Source organism: Notamacropus eugenii, chromosome 1 (assembly GCF_028372415.1).
Source record: "Notamacropus eugenii isolate mMacEug1 chromosome 1, mMacEug1.pri_v2, whole genome shotgun sequence".
NCBI classification, from domain to species: domain Eukaryota; kingdom Metazoa; phylum Chordata; class Mammalia; order Diprotodontia; family Macropodidae; genus Notamacropus; species Notamacropus eugenii.
Window position 1 is genome coordinate 756,458,821 of NC_092872.1, and position 18,055 is coordinate 756,476,875.

The window sequence follows — 18,055 nt, forward strand, 5'->3', positions numbered from 1 at the left end:
TTATAATCTCCCCACCCTCCTTCGCCCATCTAAAGTAGGCAAGAACCAGATAGCAGAGATCAGTCATGGTGGTGAGCTCTACACTGTGGGAGCCTCCAGGCTGCACCATTTGCTTGGCCTTTCTGAGCCTGAGCATGCTCAAGGAGGGTAAGGGGGGTGTTCAATGAATTAGAAGAGATACAACTGTCAATGCACCATTTGCACTGAGCAAAAGAGTGGATAATATTTGTTTATTTTTTTAAGGTGCTCAACACAACACCTTGTACGTAGTACGTTCTTATATAAATACTTATTCCCTTCCCCTAATCCAAGACAGAGAAATAATCCCCAGATCATGTGGATTAGGTTTGGGAATGAATGCTCTCAAGAAGCAGCTCATTGAGTCAATCTCTGCCTTCACTGCTTCAGGCCCCAGTTTCTCTTTTTGTTGCATTGGCCAGAACCTAAGATTCCATCCTGCCTTAATATTCTGAGCAATTCTCTTTGCAGGTGCCTCAGTCTAATGGCTCAGGCTGTAGGCCAAAGGAGGACCCCAAGGCTGCCACTCTGGAATCCTACGACAGGATGAGCCACTTGTCCATGACTAATCAGACACTGTACATCTTAGAAAGACTAACACCCGTCTGAGGGACCTCCAATTTCCCAAAGCATTTCCATGCATACTTCAGTCACAGCCACAAGATTTGGAGCTAGTCATCTGTGGATACCATCTAGCCTGGCCCCTTAGTGTAGAAAGAAGGAAATGAAGTAGAGGGAGGCCCAGAGAGCTGAAGTCACTTGTCCCAGGTCAAACAGGCTATACATCATAGGACTAGGATTCCAGTGCACGTCTTCTGCATTTATGCCTCTTGGATGGTCTTTTCACTGTACCCTGGAGCCTGCTCTGGCTTAGTAGCACCTCTTAAAAATGTTAGGAACTAAGCAGGCCAAATCAGAACTTTCAGTAAACATTGTTAAGGGGCTCCTGTGTGCCAGCCACTGCGTTAAACTACAAAGGAAAAAGAGAAACAGTTCCTTTTCTCAAGGGCCTTACCTGCTACTAGGCAGAAACAACACATTGACAAAAGAGTAAATGCAAACTGACATTGTGTTCATCCTTCATTGCTGAAGAAGACCAGGCCATCAGAGAAATGATGACATGACTTGCACTTGACTTTGATTTGAGTGAGGGAGGGTTGTGCAGGTCACTAGCCTCACTTCTCCTCCAGAACCATTTGAATCCAGTGAGCAGATATTCATCAGGATGACTGGAGATGACCCAGGATGCACTGGAAGACCTCAAGCCTTTTAGACCAAGGTCTTTACAGGCACTCCCTTAGGGTGAGGTAACTCCCATTCATTGAACAGGCCTGTTTAAGAAGTATCGAGGGCATGGCCCCTTTAATGAGGCCAAGAAAAAGAAAGACATCAGTCTGGGAGGGAAACAGCAATAGTTACTATTAATAATCACTCCAAAGCCAGGTGGGTCCAGGGGCCCATTGGGGAAAGGAAGGGAAGGGGAAGGGAGGGAAGCAAACTGACTAAGGGAAGAGGGACAAGTTACTGGGGGTGGGTAGGCTTAGGGGGAAGTACTGATTACTGGGTGTAGGGGGCGGTGCTCAGCGCTTGAGCTGAGTCTGGAGGGAACCTAGAGATTCTAAGAGGCAGAAGGGGAGTGGGGAGTACACTCTGGCCATGGGAGACGTTGTGGGTGGGGTAGGAGCTGTGAAAAATGATTATTGATAATCAATATCTTGGAGATTTCGAGCTTCTCCCTGCCCCCGTTTTCCAAAGTCCTGACTTTAAGTTCAGTTTTTCTTTAGAAGGACATTGCTGATAATGAGATTGCAAGGACTCTCCTTATCTTGGTCAGCCCTCCACCCAAACTCGCAAGTAATTTAATCCAAGGTAGGGAAGCCCTGGTGTTCTACTTAAGCTTGGGTGGAGACAGACTTTTTTGTCTACATAGCCCAAGGCTGGGAGTGGTCTGGTATGGGGGTGTTTTCTCTGTCCTGGAATGAAATGATGACAGAGTGACTTCACCCTCAGTTGGAAGGATATATAAACTATAAACTACACATGCGAACCCCAAAGGGAGCTCAGTTACAAACTGCAGGTCCCATGCATGATGCGTGCATGTTACCTGCTTTGAGAGAAATAACCTAACTCTGAAGGGGGACGGAGCTAAGGTCCTACCCTGCTGGGGCAAGGCTAGCTTTTCAATAAAAGCTACCAAAACTCTCCTTGAGACTTAATTGGCTCAGAGAACGAAGACTCAGGTCACGGATCTGGGATTCTAGTGTCCTGAGTACCAAAAAGCCAGGGCACAAGAAGTCAGCAGCTTCTCTGTCCAGTAGAACAGCACAGGCACCACAGACACAGGAAAGCTAGAACCAAAGGCTGCCACCTTGTTGAACATGCCATCCCTACACTTGGGTAACGCCCCCATGTTCAATGGGTGTCTTATCCTATTCCAATCTTGAATCTGACCTGCCAGACTGGCCTAAGGGAGGCCTGAACTACCATGCTGGACAAGAGAGAGATCGAATGTTGGATACAGGGAAGAGTGGGTAGGTCAGTTGGGCTACAGTATAATGTATTGTGAGATGGAAAACTGTGGGATAGTCTGGAGAAAGTGTGCTGGAGACATAACGTAAAGTTATTTTGTTTTGTTTAAGGACAAAAGAGCATGTGTTTTATCCTGGAGGAAAAGGGGAGCCACTGAAGGTTCTTGAGCAGAGGAGGAATATGTTAAAAGCCTTGCTTTAGGAATATTCATTTGGTAACTGTGTGAAGGATGGATTCTAGAAGGGAAAGACTAGAGGTAAGGAGAACAAATGGGAGGGGGAGGAGTTTATTAAGTACAAGGAAATAAGGGCTCAGAAAAGTTGAATGACTTGCCCGGGGTCAGAACAAGGTCAGAGACAGGACTTAAATCCAGGATTTACTGACTCCAAGTCCTGTACCCTCTGGCATCATCTTTCCTCTCAAGGTCGTGGAATGGACAGCCTGGGTGAGTTCTAGCTCAGCTCTTGGTTAGCAGCTTGGCTCGCCACAGGGATCTTGAAAGGGTACATGTTAATCTCCAACCACCAATCCATCATCATCGTTGCCACCACCACCATCATCACCATCACCATCACCACCGAAGTTATCATCACCCTTAAGAATAGCTCCTTCCTTATGTTTCTACAGCATTTGGGGTTAGCAGAGCATTTGCCTCACTGCCTTGTGGGTTGGGTAGAGAAGTTCATGGGCTCTGGACCCAGGTTCAGATGTCAACTTCTGACCCTTGGATGCTTAACCTTTGTGGGCCTAAGCTAATCCTTCTATAAAATGAGACAACTGGACTAGAGGACCTCTGGGATATCTTCCAGCACTAAGAATCTAGGAGTACAAGTGTGATTCATCCCCTCTCCCAAAAGAAAAATGGAGTCCTAGACAGGGGGTTGGAGGTAATCTAGCCCTGCAGACATTATCTGGTGAGTAGGAGGCTGGGAGCTGCTTCATCAATGCTTGTTGACTGACTGAGTCAGTCAGACTACTGCCATCACATAAGAGTGGGTACAAGGAGGAGAGGAAAGGGCAGGATGGAGAATCACCACTCCCAGAGTTCCAAGGACAGTGAGTCCCACAGAGGCTAATGTCATAGAACTCGAGGATCTCAGATCCACAACTGGTGGCCACCCTCCCACATGACCTTGTGGTTCACAATATTGGGTTCATTGTCTTCTTTGATCCTGATAGTGCTAGGAGAGAAGTATATCCTGATCCTCATTTTATGGATGGGGAAACTGAGGCAGGCAGCAGTCACGTGACTTGCCTACACTCTCTGCTGGGAAGCGTTAGAAGCTGGATTCCAACTCAGTCTTCTGACTCTGGGCCCAAAGCTCCAGTTTTGCTCGCCCGTCCTACCAGTTGACTCCACTGGGTTGACCAGAGGTCCCCTTCAGGCCCAGGACAATTAAGTGACAAGAGCAGGGCCATGACTTGGGGTGGCAAGGACACTGGAGGCCCCTGGTCGGGAGATGGGGCCGCCCAGGAACCGCTGTTCTAAGCCAACCTTTTTTTGGAGCCGAGGAAGCTGAGACCAGAGAGAGGTCCTGGGTCCCGCCCAAGTGTCGGGAGCCGGGCTTCGAACCCTTGTCCTGGCAGAGGGAGCGGCCCCGGCGCCGACGCAGCAGCGACCCCTGGCGGCCTCGGCTTTCCCGAGGGCGGGGCGGGGTCACGAGCCGGCGGCGCGGCAGCAGCCTCTGCCCGCCCCGCGTACGCAGGTGCGCCCGGCTGCGGAGGGGGCGGGGGCGGGGGCGGAGGCTGGGGCTGGCGCGCCTGCGCACTGAGCCCAGCCCAGACTGTCACTGGGGTCTCGCTGCTGAGCCGCCGCAGAGCCTAAGCGCGAGCGCGAGCCGGGGCGGGAGCGGACGCGGGCGCGGGCGCGTGCTGCGGCGGTGGCGGCGGGGCCGGCGAGGCGCGCGCCGAGGGGACCGAAGCGGCTGCCGCGGCTGCTGCTGCTGCAGAGAGACAGCCGAGCCCGCGACGGACGGACAGGCGGCGGGACCGGCGCACGGACAGACGGGCGGGCGGACGCACGCTCCATCCCCGAGTCCCAGCCCGAGCTGCGGAGCGCTTTCAGTTGCATCGAGTGGCAGTGCGTGCTTGCCCCGCGCCCCACCAGTAAGTGCCCGGCGCCGGCGAGCCTTCCTCCTCCTCCTCCTCCTCCTCCCGGGCCCGGGCGGGGGGCGGGGGGCCAGGCTCTCCTTCCCATAGTCCCAGGGTCCGGAGGCACCCATCAGAAATCCCGCCTGGGGCAGCCGCGGGGTCCGTCCGGGGGGAGGCAGCTGGGAAAAGGGGGGCTGCCCCTCGGGGGATCGCGCAGCCCGTGCATGAACAGCCCCGGTTGTCCCGCACGTTCGATCGGCCCAGTCCTCGATGGGGCGGACGGCTCGACGCCAGCCGCGTGTTGCTGCCTGGGCTGCTGGCCCGGGGTCCGCCGGGTGCGCACTCATGGGCCGGGCAGCGCGGGGAGGGGAGCGGATTCCGGGGCTGGCTGTTCGGGATCGCCCGGGAGGCCCCGGCCCCGCATCCTCGAGGAGCGCGGGGCTTTTCTGGGCCCTGGGGGCTCGCGAGAGGGTTGCCCGGGTGGTCCGGGGTGGCTTTGTCGGGAGCAGGCTGCCGCGCAGGGTCGTGGGGGCTGCGGGGCGGGCGCCAGGAGAGCCTTCCTCCGAGAGCCCGAGGGGCTCCCCGCCCGCCTGGAGGAGTGTTGCGGGCTCGCCGCCCGCCCGCCACCCAGCAGCGCGGGGGGATGGGCTGCCACAGGAGCCAAGGTCATTGGGGCTTCGGGTCGGGAGGTTCCTGGTGCCCAGCCCGAGCAGCCCCTTCTCGCGAGGTCCGAGGCAGCCGGGGCTCCGGACGTTAGATGGGGGGTTTAGGAGGTGGGTGCGGGCTCCCGCAGAGGACGGGCTGAGACGGCCTCGCTGCCAGCCTAGTTACCTGGTCGGGCTGCGACCTGGGCTTTCAAGCGAGCCTCGCGGTGGCTCCTCCCGCCCCGGGAAAGAAAGCAGATCTTGGGGAGGGGGAACAGGAGGAGGACGAAGAGGGAGGGTTTCCTTGGCGGAGGCGTTGAGGGTCCAATTGAGACAGATCTCCAGGGGAGCGGAAAGGGCAGGGGGGGATGCGTGTGGCCAGCTGGCCTTTTACTGCTTTACCCTCTCACCTGGCTAACCTGGGGGTCCAACCTTGCGTGCAGTCCGAGGCCGCCGGGGACTTCCCAGACTTACATCCTCCCCATCTCCCCCCGGTGCCCTGGTAATATCCGAGAAAAGGGCCCCCTGGGAGCGTCGGGGAGAGGGTCCTAGGGTACGGAAAGCCAGGGAACGGCTCTGTGGCTGGTGTACCAGAGCGGGGCGGGCGGGTATGTGAGGGAGTGTGTGTGTGTGTGTGTGTGTGTGTGTGTGTGTGTGTGTGTGTGTGTGTGTGTGTGTGTGTGTGCATGCGCGCGTGTGTTTGTGTGCCCGTGTGTGTGCGAGTGTGTACACGCACGTGTGTGTGCGTATGTGTGTACACGCACGTGTGTGCCTGTGCTTGGGTGCTGAGGAGGACGTCGACCATTCCAACACCGAGGGCTTCCAGAGACCTTAGAGGCCGGTATCTCCTATCTCTCCTCCCCCCGCCCCCATTTTACACTGTGAGAAACGGGGAAGGGGGCGGGTGGAGGGAGCTTGCCCAAATGAGGGGGGGGGGGGGAGTTATGTAACAATAACTTACATTTCAAAGCACTTTCGTGTTTACAAAAGGCTTTGTACCCGCCTGGGGCAAGCTCCGGAGCCCCTTTGGTCCCTTCCAGCCCCTGGCCATCTCTAGTTGTATAAGCAGAGGCTTGGGGTCCTCGGTTCAGGGTTGGGAGCACCTCCCGGCCCTTGGCCCTCCTTTCTCCTTCATAGCTCTTAAAGGATGCGTTTAAATGGGTCCCCTCAAACTCAAGAAATCCCTTTCCACCAAACAAGGTTTATCCATATTCCCAGGCAGTGGGATGGAGCAGGGCAGCCTGTAGGCCAGGGGGCTTCGTTAGCACTGCGTCATGGACGGTGGAGGATGATGTGTGACTTAAAGCCTAGGCATGCATTTAGGTGTTAGGACTAGGGAAGAACTCTGGCTCTGTGTATCTTCTGTTCAAGAAGAGGTTGGAATAGGTAAAACATTCTTAACCTGGGGTCTATCAACTTTATAATTAAATATATATTTCAATATAGTTGGTTTCCTTTGTAATTTTATGTATTTTATTTTATGCATTTATAAACATTTCTGAGGCTTCCCTAGACTGAACCCCTTGCCTGGATTCTCTCTAAGAACCTGTCCTCAGATGTTAGGTGCTAAATTTCCTGTTTGATTGGAACTCAGGGCTTAGATACTCAACATGTGTTCTTGGTTCTATACAGATTAGTCTCTCATTAGTCTCAGCTCATGTCCTAAGCTCTTCCTGTCCTCCAGACTGGTTTTCTTTCGTCCATCCATCCAAAAGAGGTGGAGGTGGGGGCAGAGAGGCAGGGGCAAGAAGGTGAAAAACCAATGAATTTGGAATCGGAGGACCTGAGTTCAAATCCAGGCTTTGCTGCCTCTCCATACAGCAAGGGGGTAGGGCCAGGCGATCTCTAAGGTCCTTCAGCTTGGTGCAGGGAAAGGAGAATCTGCTCCACAGTCAGAGGAATTGAATCTCACCTCTTCTGCTTACTGCCTTCCAGATTTGGGACAAAGCCCTCCCCATCCCCTGGCCTCTGTTTCCTCCTCAGTAACATGGAGGGGCTGGTCAGATGGTCTTGGAGATCCCTAGTGCTGGCCCTATGCAGCAGTCCTATGATCTGGAGCCCTTTCTTCTCCTACCCTCATCCAGCCGGGCCCCCTGCCCCCCTGCTCCTAGTCCCCAACTAGCACAATCTGTTTACTGGGGATTTTCTGAGAGAAGGAAAATTCAAAGCAACTGTCAGGGCAGAATCAACAGTCCCTTTCCCTCCCTTCCCTGCTCCCCAATAAGGGGAGCTAATGTGTCTTGTCCGCCAGTCTGGTGAATCACCCAGACTGGGAGGGCTCATCTGCAGAGGTACAGGAGAGATGCAGCCGCAGAGATCTGGCTGCCTGACAGCCCCCTCTCCACAGGAGAGGGTGGGGTGGGAAGAGAAAGGAAGAAGACAGACACAGGGAGACTGCTGCTTTGGGGCCAGGAAGGATGCTGTACCGACCCCTTCATCAGTGATAACACAGCTTCCCAGGGATGGCAGCATTTAGAACATGGGGGGGGGGGGGGGGTGGCATAGTCCCTCCCCCATCGCTTTTACTCAGGGGTAAAGTGAGATCTAGCAAAGTTGCCCAAGCAAAGCCAGGATTTGAACACAAGTTCACTGGCTTTAAAAACAGTTCTTTTTCTCAAAAAAAAGGGGAATATCTGTAAAGAGTTTTTTAAAACCTTAAAGTTCTGTATAAATCTTACCTATTAGTATTATTTCTCTGTGTCCTTTCCCCTTCCTCTTTTCCCCTTTCCCCTCCATCCTTTCCCTTTTCTTTGCTTCTTAATTCCCCCTTCTCTCTTCTCTCCTCCTTCTCTCTGCCTCCCTTTCTTCTCTTCACTCTCTCCCCTCCCCCTTTCTCTATTTTTTGAACTTCCCCCACTTCCCCATCTTTCTATTAGTTACCTTACCCCTCCATGTATCCCATTAAGAAAATTCAATTAATCCCAAGAGGCTGAGTCGGGGGGATGTTTGTTTCCTTCTAATCTGAGCATGTGAGTGCAAAAATAGAGTCCCTAGTCTTTGATGAAGTCAGAGAGATGGTAACAGTCAAGTTTCCCAACTCAACACAGGCAGCAATTTGTAAACAGATCCCCCCTTTTCCTCCCCCACTCCCATATTAGGACTTGAATGAATTCTGACAATTCCACATCCTTTTCCTGGAATCTTGCTGCTTTCCTGCTCTGCTGGTCTTACCTATATGCTCTGGAGTCAATGAGCCCATGCAGGGGAGGCTGTTACGGGGAAGGGGGAGATTCCTGGGCCAATGGAAGGAAAGTGAGGGACCCAACTCACCCAATGCTAGCCGGCATGCCTACCTCCCTCGGATTTCTGGTCCATCAGTTAGACACACTCTGGCCTCCTGTGTTGGAGGGAGGAGCAGAGGTTGCTGGGGGGTGGCCTGCATATTCAGCTGCAGCTCCCTTTGGGGAGGCCTTCCTAGAAGACCCCCGCTAGCCCCTCTGCCCTCCTGCAGTGATTGGCCAGGAGGAGACTTTCTTTTCCCGAAGGCTTTCCTGTTTGCTCCCACGTCCTGGATACCTGAAAGGACAGAATAGAACCTTGATTGTATCCTTACAGAAGAGATGAAATCCCAGTCACCCAAGATTGGAATAGACTCTTCCCAGTTGGCTGTGTGACCTTGGCCAAATCACCTCCCCTCCCTAGGCCAATTTCCTCACCAGTGAAGCCGAGGGGGAGGGCACAGGAGGGAAGGTGCAGGTATAGGCTAGATGATCTCTGAAGATGCCTTCCAACTCCAAGATCTTTGCTCCCTCCCTCTGGCCAAGGTGCTGGCCAGTGCAAGCATGGTGATAAATGGGAGCTTCCTTCAGGGAACCTATTCAAGGGTTAACCTAGCCTGAGTATAAATAGTAAGTCATTGATCTTCCTGGCGCTCTAGCAGTTAACTGGCAGGAGATCATTAGTAAAATAATACAGTTTCTGAAGGAAAAATGCCTTTCCTTAATCCCCTCTAATAAGAACCTGCCATCCCTGTGGGCAGAGGACATCCTTCTCACTCACTCATCTTTATGCCTCCAACCCTTTCCCTCCCCCATAGCTCAGGCCTAACCCAGGACCCTTCACATAGTAGGGCTCCATAAAATTTTCATTGGGTCTCATAAAGACCACAAAGGACTGTCCTGAGGGAGGTGCTTTGTAAATTTTAAAGCTGTAGAGTCAACCAAACATGGATTTATTAAGCACCTACTACTATGTTTGGGCTATATGTGATAAACCAAGGCTACAAAGAAGCCATCTCTGTCCTCACAGAGCTGCCTTTCTACAGAAGGGAGGGAACAACCTTTGTGCAGACACTTGAGGAAGATTGAGAGGGTGAGGACAGCTGGGAGAATCAGAAAAGGCTTCCACAGGAGGTCAGCAGGGCTCCTGACCTGAACCTGAAAGAGGCAGCAATCAGGAGAGGCTGTGGCTACAAAGGCATGGATGCCAGGGACAGAATGCTGAGGCTGGGAAGGAAGAATTCACATTCCTCTAGGTCTTGAATATCCACAAAGTGCCTTTCTTCCAGCCACATTCTGAGGCCAGTGGTCCAAGAACAGTTATCCCTGTTCTGCAGATGAGGAAACTGAGACTACAGGAAGTTAAGGAATGATCCAAGGTCACAAAGCCAGTAAGTGCCATAGCGCGGATTTGGGTTGGCCAGGTCTCATGCTCTCCTCAGATCACTAAATGTATCGATCAGTTCTCAGAATGTTTGTGTCTGGACCTCATTTACTGCTCTGGGGAGAGATGGCCAGAGACGCAGAGGAAGACACTATGACAGCTGCCCCTAGATATTCTAAGATCCCCTTTCTCTGGTGCATCTCTGGGCTCTTTGATTGAAGATGGGGGGGTATTTGGAGGCTCAAATTTGATTAATGTGCAGTTTCTAATCTCCATATAGAGGCATTCATAAAAGCTCCTCCTTCCTCCTTCACAAATAAAGACATAAACGTCATTTATATTTTTATAAACCTTGATGTCATTAAGCCAGTCATAGGAAAACACCAGCTTCTGCTTTCACTTGGGATCGTAGATCTAGAATGGGAAGAGACCTTAGAAACTATCCAGACCAACCCCCTCATTTTTCAGATGAGTAAACGGAGGCAAAGAGCTTGATGACTTGCCCAAGGTCACGCAGGTGATAAGTAATGAAGGCATGATTTAAGCCCAGTCCTCTGACCCCAGACATTCTGTATCAGCCTGAAGGGACATTCCAGGTTACCTAGTCCAGCTTTAACATTTTACAGATGGGAAAATTTGAGTCCCAGAGAAGGAAAGAGACTCACCTCTGGGCACCCACATGGAAAATAGCAGAGTTGGGAGTCACTCCCATGGCCCAGGGCTCTTTTTTGATGCCAGCTGCCCTGAGGTCTCCCCATCCATAGGTCATTGTGTCCAGAGCCGAGGTGGGGATTGGAAAGTGCTCACACAGTGAAAACCACACAGCCATCCTCCATGCTTTACAGTTTGTTTCTACAGATAACTGCCATTCCCTCACATGAATCAGAATAGAAACATTTCTTTGCCCTGGGCTCTCATTGAAAATTATCTAAATGGAAAGATCCCGTGGATGCTGCAGAAACTGTCATAATGAATGAGCTGGGGAAGAAAAAGCAGGATGCCACAGACTCGTCAATGAAGCTTGACGCTAATATCCAGGTGTCTGCAGATATGCTCCAGAGTGCTAGGCTCTCCAGTGATAATGCATTGCTGCAAAGTGCAGTCCTGGACTGAGAGCCCAAAGCCTTCCGTGCACTGGCTGGGTCTGACCTAAGCCAGGGCTGCCCAGCATGGTGGCCATCAGCTGGCTGGGGTGAAGCAAAAGCAGGGAACTGAAGGCAGCCTCAGACCATGGCTCCTGCCCATGCTCGGAGTTTGGTACATAGCATGTTCTGAGGAAGCAGAGGAGAAATAGAGGAGGATGGTGATGGTGGTGAGGAAGAGGAAGATGGTGGTGATAAGATCTGCCACAAGATAAATATCATCTATACTAGAGGGTGATGGGAACCAAGGAAAACCCAAACTTCATCCTGCAGGTGGCTCTCTCAGCTGGGCAGGAGCACAGTAAGGGTAGACATAAGCCCCCAATCCCTGAGAGGGAATCCCAGAATCCCAGAGTTAGAAAGGAGGGATGTCACCATTCGAGAACCCCCTATATGAGACCCAGGAAGGGATCTGATCTGGCATTGAAGCCCTGTCCTGGTGGGAGGCAGTCCATTCATCTGGGAGACAGTCTCCACTGAGAAAGTGTTCCTAACAGGGAGTCTTAAGTGGCCTCTGCAAATTGTCCTCATTTCTATCAGTTCTGCCCTCTGGGGCCAAATAGAGCAGGACTGACCCCTCTTCCACATCCCAGGTAAATACTTGAACACACCTCTCTTTTCCACTGGGGTCTTCTCTTCCCTGGCTGAGCACCCTCAGTAAACAGCAGTCTGCGCATGACATGAACTCAGGCCCTTCACCCTCTGCTGGCCTTGGATATTCTCCAGCTACTCACTACCCTTCTTAAAAGGCAGGCCCTGAAGTGAATGCACACATTCCATGTGAAGCACCCAGGGACTCTCCCCTCCTTATTTCTGAATACATAGTGCACAGGGAGCTGGGCCTGGAGCCAAGGAAACCTGGGTTCTAATCCTGCCCCAGACACTTACTAGCTGTGTGACCCTGGTCAAGTCACTTAGTCTTCATTTCCTCATGGAAACAGCACAGGGCTGTTGGATAGCTCCCATGCTCAGTACTTTGAATGCTGGAAGTTCCACATCCTTGGTGGCCTCAATATCTTGTTGACAGATTGAATGAGTAGTGGTCCATTCAAACCTCCAGATCATTCTCGGAACTGCTATCTACCTATATTTGTCTCCTCCCCATATTTGTATATACTAAGTTGATTTTTTAAAACCCTAATTTAAAACGTTTTCGTTTATCCTATTGAATTTCATCTCATCAGATTCAGCCTCATGCTCCTGCCTGTCAAACCCTTTTGGATCCTCTTCCTCTTCCCTCTAGTGTGTTAGCTCTCCTTCCCAGCTTGGCATCATCTGCAGATTTGATAAAGATGGCGTCTGCGCCATTATCCCAGGAACAGAGCCAAGCACGGAACTCTGGGGCTCTTGGCTGGAAACTTGCTTCCAAGCTAAGACTGAACCATTACTGAACACTCTTTGAATAGAGCTCCAGTTCCATAGAGTCTCTTCTAGCCTGGTCTCTGCATCTTTTCCAGAACAGTAGCAGGAAAGACTGTAGCAAGTCCTCTGCTAAATACAATCTAGACAAACTAGATCTGCAGAATTTCCCTGATCAACCTAGTTCAGTAATCCTGTCCAAAATGGAAAATAGGGTTAGATTGGCGTGACCTGTTCTTGATGAAGCCATGTTAGCTTCTTGTGATTGCCAGTTCATTTTCTAGATTGAGACTTCCAGGAACAGGAAGCTCGCCACCTTCAAAGGCAGCCAATACCACTTTTTTTTTTTAAATATTCAGTGATAAGCAGTTATCTACTTTTTTTTTTACATTTTTACTTAAAAGTTTTGAATTCCAAAATGTATTCCACCTCCCCTTTCCCTGAGATGGTAAGCAGAGATAGGTTTTAAATGTGCAATTATGTAAAACATTTCCATATTAGTCATTTTGTACAAGAAGATGCATAAAAGAAAAAAAAAGAAAGTGAAAAATAGCCTGCTTCAGTCTGTATTCATTCAATATCAGTTCTTCCTCTGGAGATGGATAGTCTGCTTCTTCATGAGTCCTTTAAGATTGTCTTGGATCGTTGCATTGCTGGGAAGAGCTAAGTCTCTCCTAGCTGATCATTGCTACAATGTTGCTGTTACTGTGTACAGTGTTTCCCTGGTTCTGCTCACTTCACTCTGCATCTGTTCATGTAAGTCTTTCCAGGCTTTTCTGAAGTTCTCCTGTTCTTCATTTTTTCACAGCACAATAATACTCCATTACAAGCATATACTACAGTTTGTTCAGTCATTCTCCAATTGATGGGCATCCCTTTGATTTCCAATTCTTAGCCACCACAGAAAGAGCTGCTATATTTTTGTACAAATAGGTCCTTCCCTCCTCCCCCCTTTTTTTGGTTGTTTTTGGGATATAGACCTTCAATACCATTTCTGACTGCCCACGGTTTTAGGAAATTTTTCCATCTATTTCAGAGTCAAAATCTTCGAGACAACTCTCCCCCAGTCCCCTTGCTTCTAGTGTATCCTTTGGGGCAGAGGATGATAAGTAGAATCCTTCCACATGAAGTCCTTCAGAGAGAGTCCTAGAATGTCAGAGCAGCAAAGGGCCTCACTTAGCACCTCTGTTGGCTCTTCAGTGAAATGAGAAGATGGCACTTGGTGACCCGTCCCAGCCTTGCCACTCCTGGTCCAACCCTGGCTGGTTGTGCCCACCACACCTAGTGCATGGGAGGACTAGACATTCCAACCCAGATCGACAGTCACTGCATCACATCCTGTTTGAAGGCTGCTGCTAGCCAGGAGCAGTAGTGGCTCAGAAGTCAGAGACATGGATTCAAATGCTACCTCAGTTCCTCACTCACCATGTAATCTTGAATTCACTTCCAGCTCCTTGCTCCTCATCTGTAAAATGTGGGTAGATAGGTAGGCAGGTGGTGCAGTGGATGGGCCTGAAGTCAGGAAGACTCAAGTTCATATCCAGCTAAAGTTCATATCCTTGCTAAATGTGTGACTTTGGCCGAGTCACTTAATCACTGTCTGCCTCAGTTTCTTCATCTGTAAAATAATAGCACTTACCCCTCATGGTTGTTGTGAGATTCACATGAGATAATGTTCATAAGGCATTTTATAGACCTTAAAATTCTCTACAAATGCTAGCAATCATGAGCAATTATTAGCTATAAAAGGAGGATTTTGAACCTTCAGGGTCCCTCTCGGCTCTGACATTCCATGCTCTATGCTCATCGTTTGGCTGTCACAGATTTTCAAGTTGGGTCCAGGTAACTGTTCCCAGGTTTAAGAATGCACTTTTGGAGTCTAAGCTCCTAAAATTTGAGCTCACTGGATTACTTCCAGCAAACATGTTTAGATCAAAACAGTGATACTGGCTCAGAGAACATCGGGAGACCTATAATTGTGAAGCCTTCCCTCCATCAACCTGGGGCCCACAGTCCATAAATAGCCCCAGAGTCTATGGGAAGAGTATATATAGACTCAGAGCACACACCCAGTGAAGCAAGCAGGTAGGGAATAAGGAAACTCATTCTTTTGTGACTGAGCCCTGACGACCTTTCTTTCTCTCCTTGTGGAGTCATCCTGCTACCCCCTGTCAGGCTCAGTGTCTGTGGCCCCTCTTCTGGGCTCTGATGGTCTGCTCCTCTGGACTGCCAGAAATCCCCCATCAGCTCTCTTCTCTGCTGCCAAAGGTCACACTCCTTGAAAAAGGCTTCCCACTCCCGGACATTGCCTGAGTGTGCCTGTGTCTGGAGAGGGTGTATCCCTGTTCCCCTTCCCCGGGGGAGCTCCAGACTATAGCAGGGACTGTGCCAGGTACAGGGGATACAGAGATAAAAATGAAACCGTTCCTACCCTCAAGGCTTTTTCATCTCTTGGAAAAGCAACAAGTAAATACAAAATAATTTCCAGGGGCATGAGCAATGAGGGACATCCAGAAAAGCCTGGCAGAGGAGATGGCCTTTATTCCAGAGCTAGGAGTTTGTCCTCAGGTGAGGACAAAAGGCGTTCCAGTTATGGGGGAGATGGGATGTCACAGAAGAGGAATAAACCTAGGCCAGCTTGGCTGAAAGATGTTTCAAAAGCCTGGGATGGTCAGCTGGAACCAACCCAGCCTGAGAGCCTGGGCTCTCAGGCTCCAACAAAGGAGCTTGCTCTTATCCTTGGGCAGCAGAAAGTCACTGGAGTCTCTTCAGTTGGGGAGTGACTGGGTCATCTTTGTGCTCTAGGAATAATGATGTGTGAAGGCTGCAAAGGACTCTAAGCCTGGAGAGGCAGGAATGCCAGGTAGGAGGCTACTGAGATAGCCCTAGGGAGCTGTGGTGGGAGGGAGGATTCAAATCCAGGTCTCCTGACTCAGATTCTGCTGTTAGTGTTTTGTCTGGAGCTTTAAAGTTTGCGAAACCTTTACACACGTTACCCCATCTAGTCCTCACAACAACTCAGAGGGGGAGGAATGACTTTTACTACGCCCATTTTCCAGACAAGGTAACTGAGGCAGTCACATAGCTACTAATGTCTGAGGTGGAGAGATGAACCCAATGTTCCTTCCCCAAGCCCATTGTCCTACCCAGTGCACCACCCTGGTAGGAGGAAGGCATCTGTGGTTTGAGGGGAGGCTGGACAAGGCTTCGCTTAAGGTGTGGCCCTTCCCAGCACATACCCTCCCCCCCTCCCCCCAGCATTACTGGGTAGGACTCACAGGCAGTCTGAGGCCTCTTTCTTTGAGGCAGGAAGCCTGAGGGTGATGTCATTGTCACCCCTAAGGCTGAGCCCAGGGCCCCTTCCTCAAAGTCCCCAGCAGCTCTGCACCTCCTATCACTGGAGGGCCCTCCACTCAGCAGCTGAGAGGTAAAGAAGTTGATGAAGCTTTGGGGGGAGGCTAGAGTGGGTGGGCCTGGAAGGATTCACAGATTCAGAGCTAAAAGGGACCTTCCGAGGCATGAGGCCAACCTCCCTATTTTATAGAGAAGGAAATTGAGGTCCAAGGAAGTCACCTGGGTGCTAAGTATCACCCTTTCCATATCCAAGATGCTGGGATTAGAAAGTGGGTCCCCTCCCCTTTCCCACCCCACCCTTTGCAGGGTGTAGTCTGTGAACCTGGCCTCCAGCCCCACTGACTGTGTCTCTGCTTCTCCCCCCTCCCTCCATAAACGCCTTGTTCCCTTATCACCATTTATATAGCACATCTGGGGTGAGTGACTGAGAGATGGCCAGAGGTCACTCCATCCCAGCTTCCTGATGGATCTGTGGGATGTCAGCAGGAGAAGCATCCCTCAAATGAGGCTTAGGAAACCCAGGGTCACCCAGCAGCGCCAGGTCATCAAACACAGGGCTTCTGGAAGGCAGTGGGGTTCAGTATGAGAGAGTGCCAAGTCTGGAGTCAGGCATTGGGCCTGCCCTTTCTTCCTGGGGGTCCTGGGATGAGCCTCATCACCTGTGTCCCTCATCTATGGAATGAGGAGCCTGGGCCAGGTGACTTCTAAAGACCTCTCCAAATGATTCCCATGTTCAAAATGAGGAGGTGGGTTACATGATCTCGAAGTGGCACCATTTTACAGATGAGGAAGACTGAGGCTCCCAATCCTACAATTCAGTCATTCAGGCAACAAGCCTTTTCTAAGCTCTTACTATGTGCCAGGCACCATGGGATATTTTATGAGGCATTTACTGTGGACAAGCCTAGCATAAAAAAATAATAATCCCTTCATTCCAAGAATTCCCTGCTTCCTGGAGGCTGCCTCCAATTCCCTCTCAGGGTCTCTGTCCTCCCCTGCCTGCCTCCTCCCTCCTCTGCTCGCCTCCTCTTCCTCTCCCCCCATCCTCTGACATGGCCAGCAGCTGGAACTGTGGAGAGTTTTCATTTTGGAGTTTAGTATTCCTTAGATGGATTGAGCACAGTTTTCTGTTTCCTGATTTTCATTTGAAATCAAGGCATTTAGAGATTTTATGTTTCTCTAATGGAAAGAAAGGCAATCATTTCCAGTGCTTCCACACAATGGCATGGCTCTTCTGGGGATGGTGGCACCAGACTGAGCCCAAGGTTTCTCCCTCTGGCCTCCTGCCTCCAGCCCTCAGGCCTCTTTCCTGAGCAAACCAATTATTTCTATTTGCCTCTCCCCTGCCAGCGACTTCCTCTGCTGGGCTCGGCCCATTTTATGACTAATCTGCCTTCCATGTTGGATGTAGGAGGGAGGGAGAGTCATTCATTCCCTCCTCCCCAGGCTTTTCATAGACTCAGAAGGCTTAAGGCCTGAGAGCTTCTCACATCCCACAACCTCATTTTACTGAGGAAGAAACTGAGGCTCCAAGAAAGGGAGAGAGCTGCTCAGGGCCCAAGGACAGCTGCCTTCAGTTTGAGTTTGTTCTGTAAACCCCAGAACTGGAGATATTTTAGGATCCACTAATCAGTTGGCTATCTGTACTTGTGAAGGAGAAGGAGCTGCCTTGGGAGGTAGTGAACTGTATGGGAAGGGGGTGGAGCCCAGCTGACGGGCTGGTCACTTCGGGAGGTGGTTGTGGAGGAGATATGGGGAGATCATCTCCATGTTGCCTTCTGTCAGGAGTTCTTAACCAAGACTGTCTCGGTGGGTGGATGGATGGATGGATGGACAAATACATGCATATGTGCATGCTGTGGCATTCATGAACTTGAGTGTGAAACTATACCTTTGTTTTCACTAACTGTGGAAATTTAGCATTTTCCTTTCAGGGATGAATCTTTAACAAAAAAAAAAATTCTCAGAAGAGGTCTGTGGTTTTCACTGACCGTCCTCAGGATCCATGACCCCTCAGTGACTTAGCTGCTGTGTGATCATGGGTCAGACCTGTCTGAGCTATTGTCTGTTTCTCTGTGTAGTGAGAAGGGACACTTCACATTACCTACTGTCGGGGTTGTTAGGAAGACAGTACTTTGCAAACAAACCTTAAAGAACACAGAAATAGGAGTTGGGGTGATGATTCGCTGGCATTCAACACCCTCTTGGAGACAATCAGCTGTTGTGGAAGTAACCCTGATCTTGGATTCAGAAGTCTAGAACCAAAGACATGTCTTGGACATTTCACTGGTAGTGTGACCCTGGGCCACACAGTGA

At 50.7% G+C, this 18,055-nt stretch overlaps 1 protein-coding gene across 1 annotated transcript in view; it reads left to right on the top strand.

The window, feature by feature from the left end:
• The first annotated feature begins 4,306 nt into the window (after positions 1–4,306).
• VSNL1 (visinin like 1) overlaps positions 4,307–18,055 on the top strand; it is a 78,297-nt gene continuing 64,548 nt past the window's right edge. The window contains exon 1 of the mRNA XM_072643880.1: positions 4,307–4,653. The gene's annotated coding sequence lies outside the window, so the exon portion shown is untranslated. The remainder of the gene's footprint in view (positions 4,654–18,055) is intronic.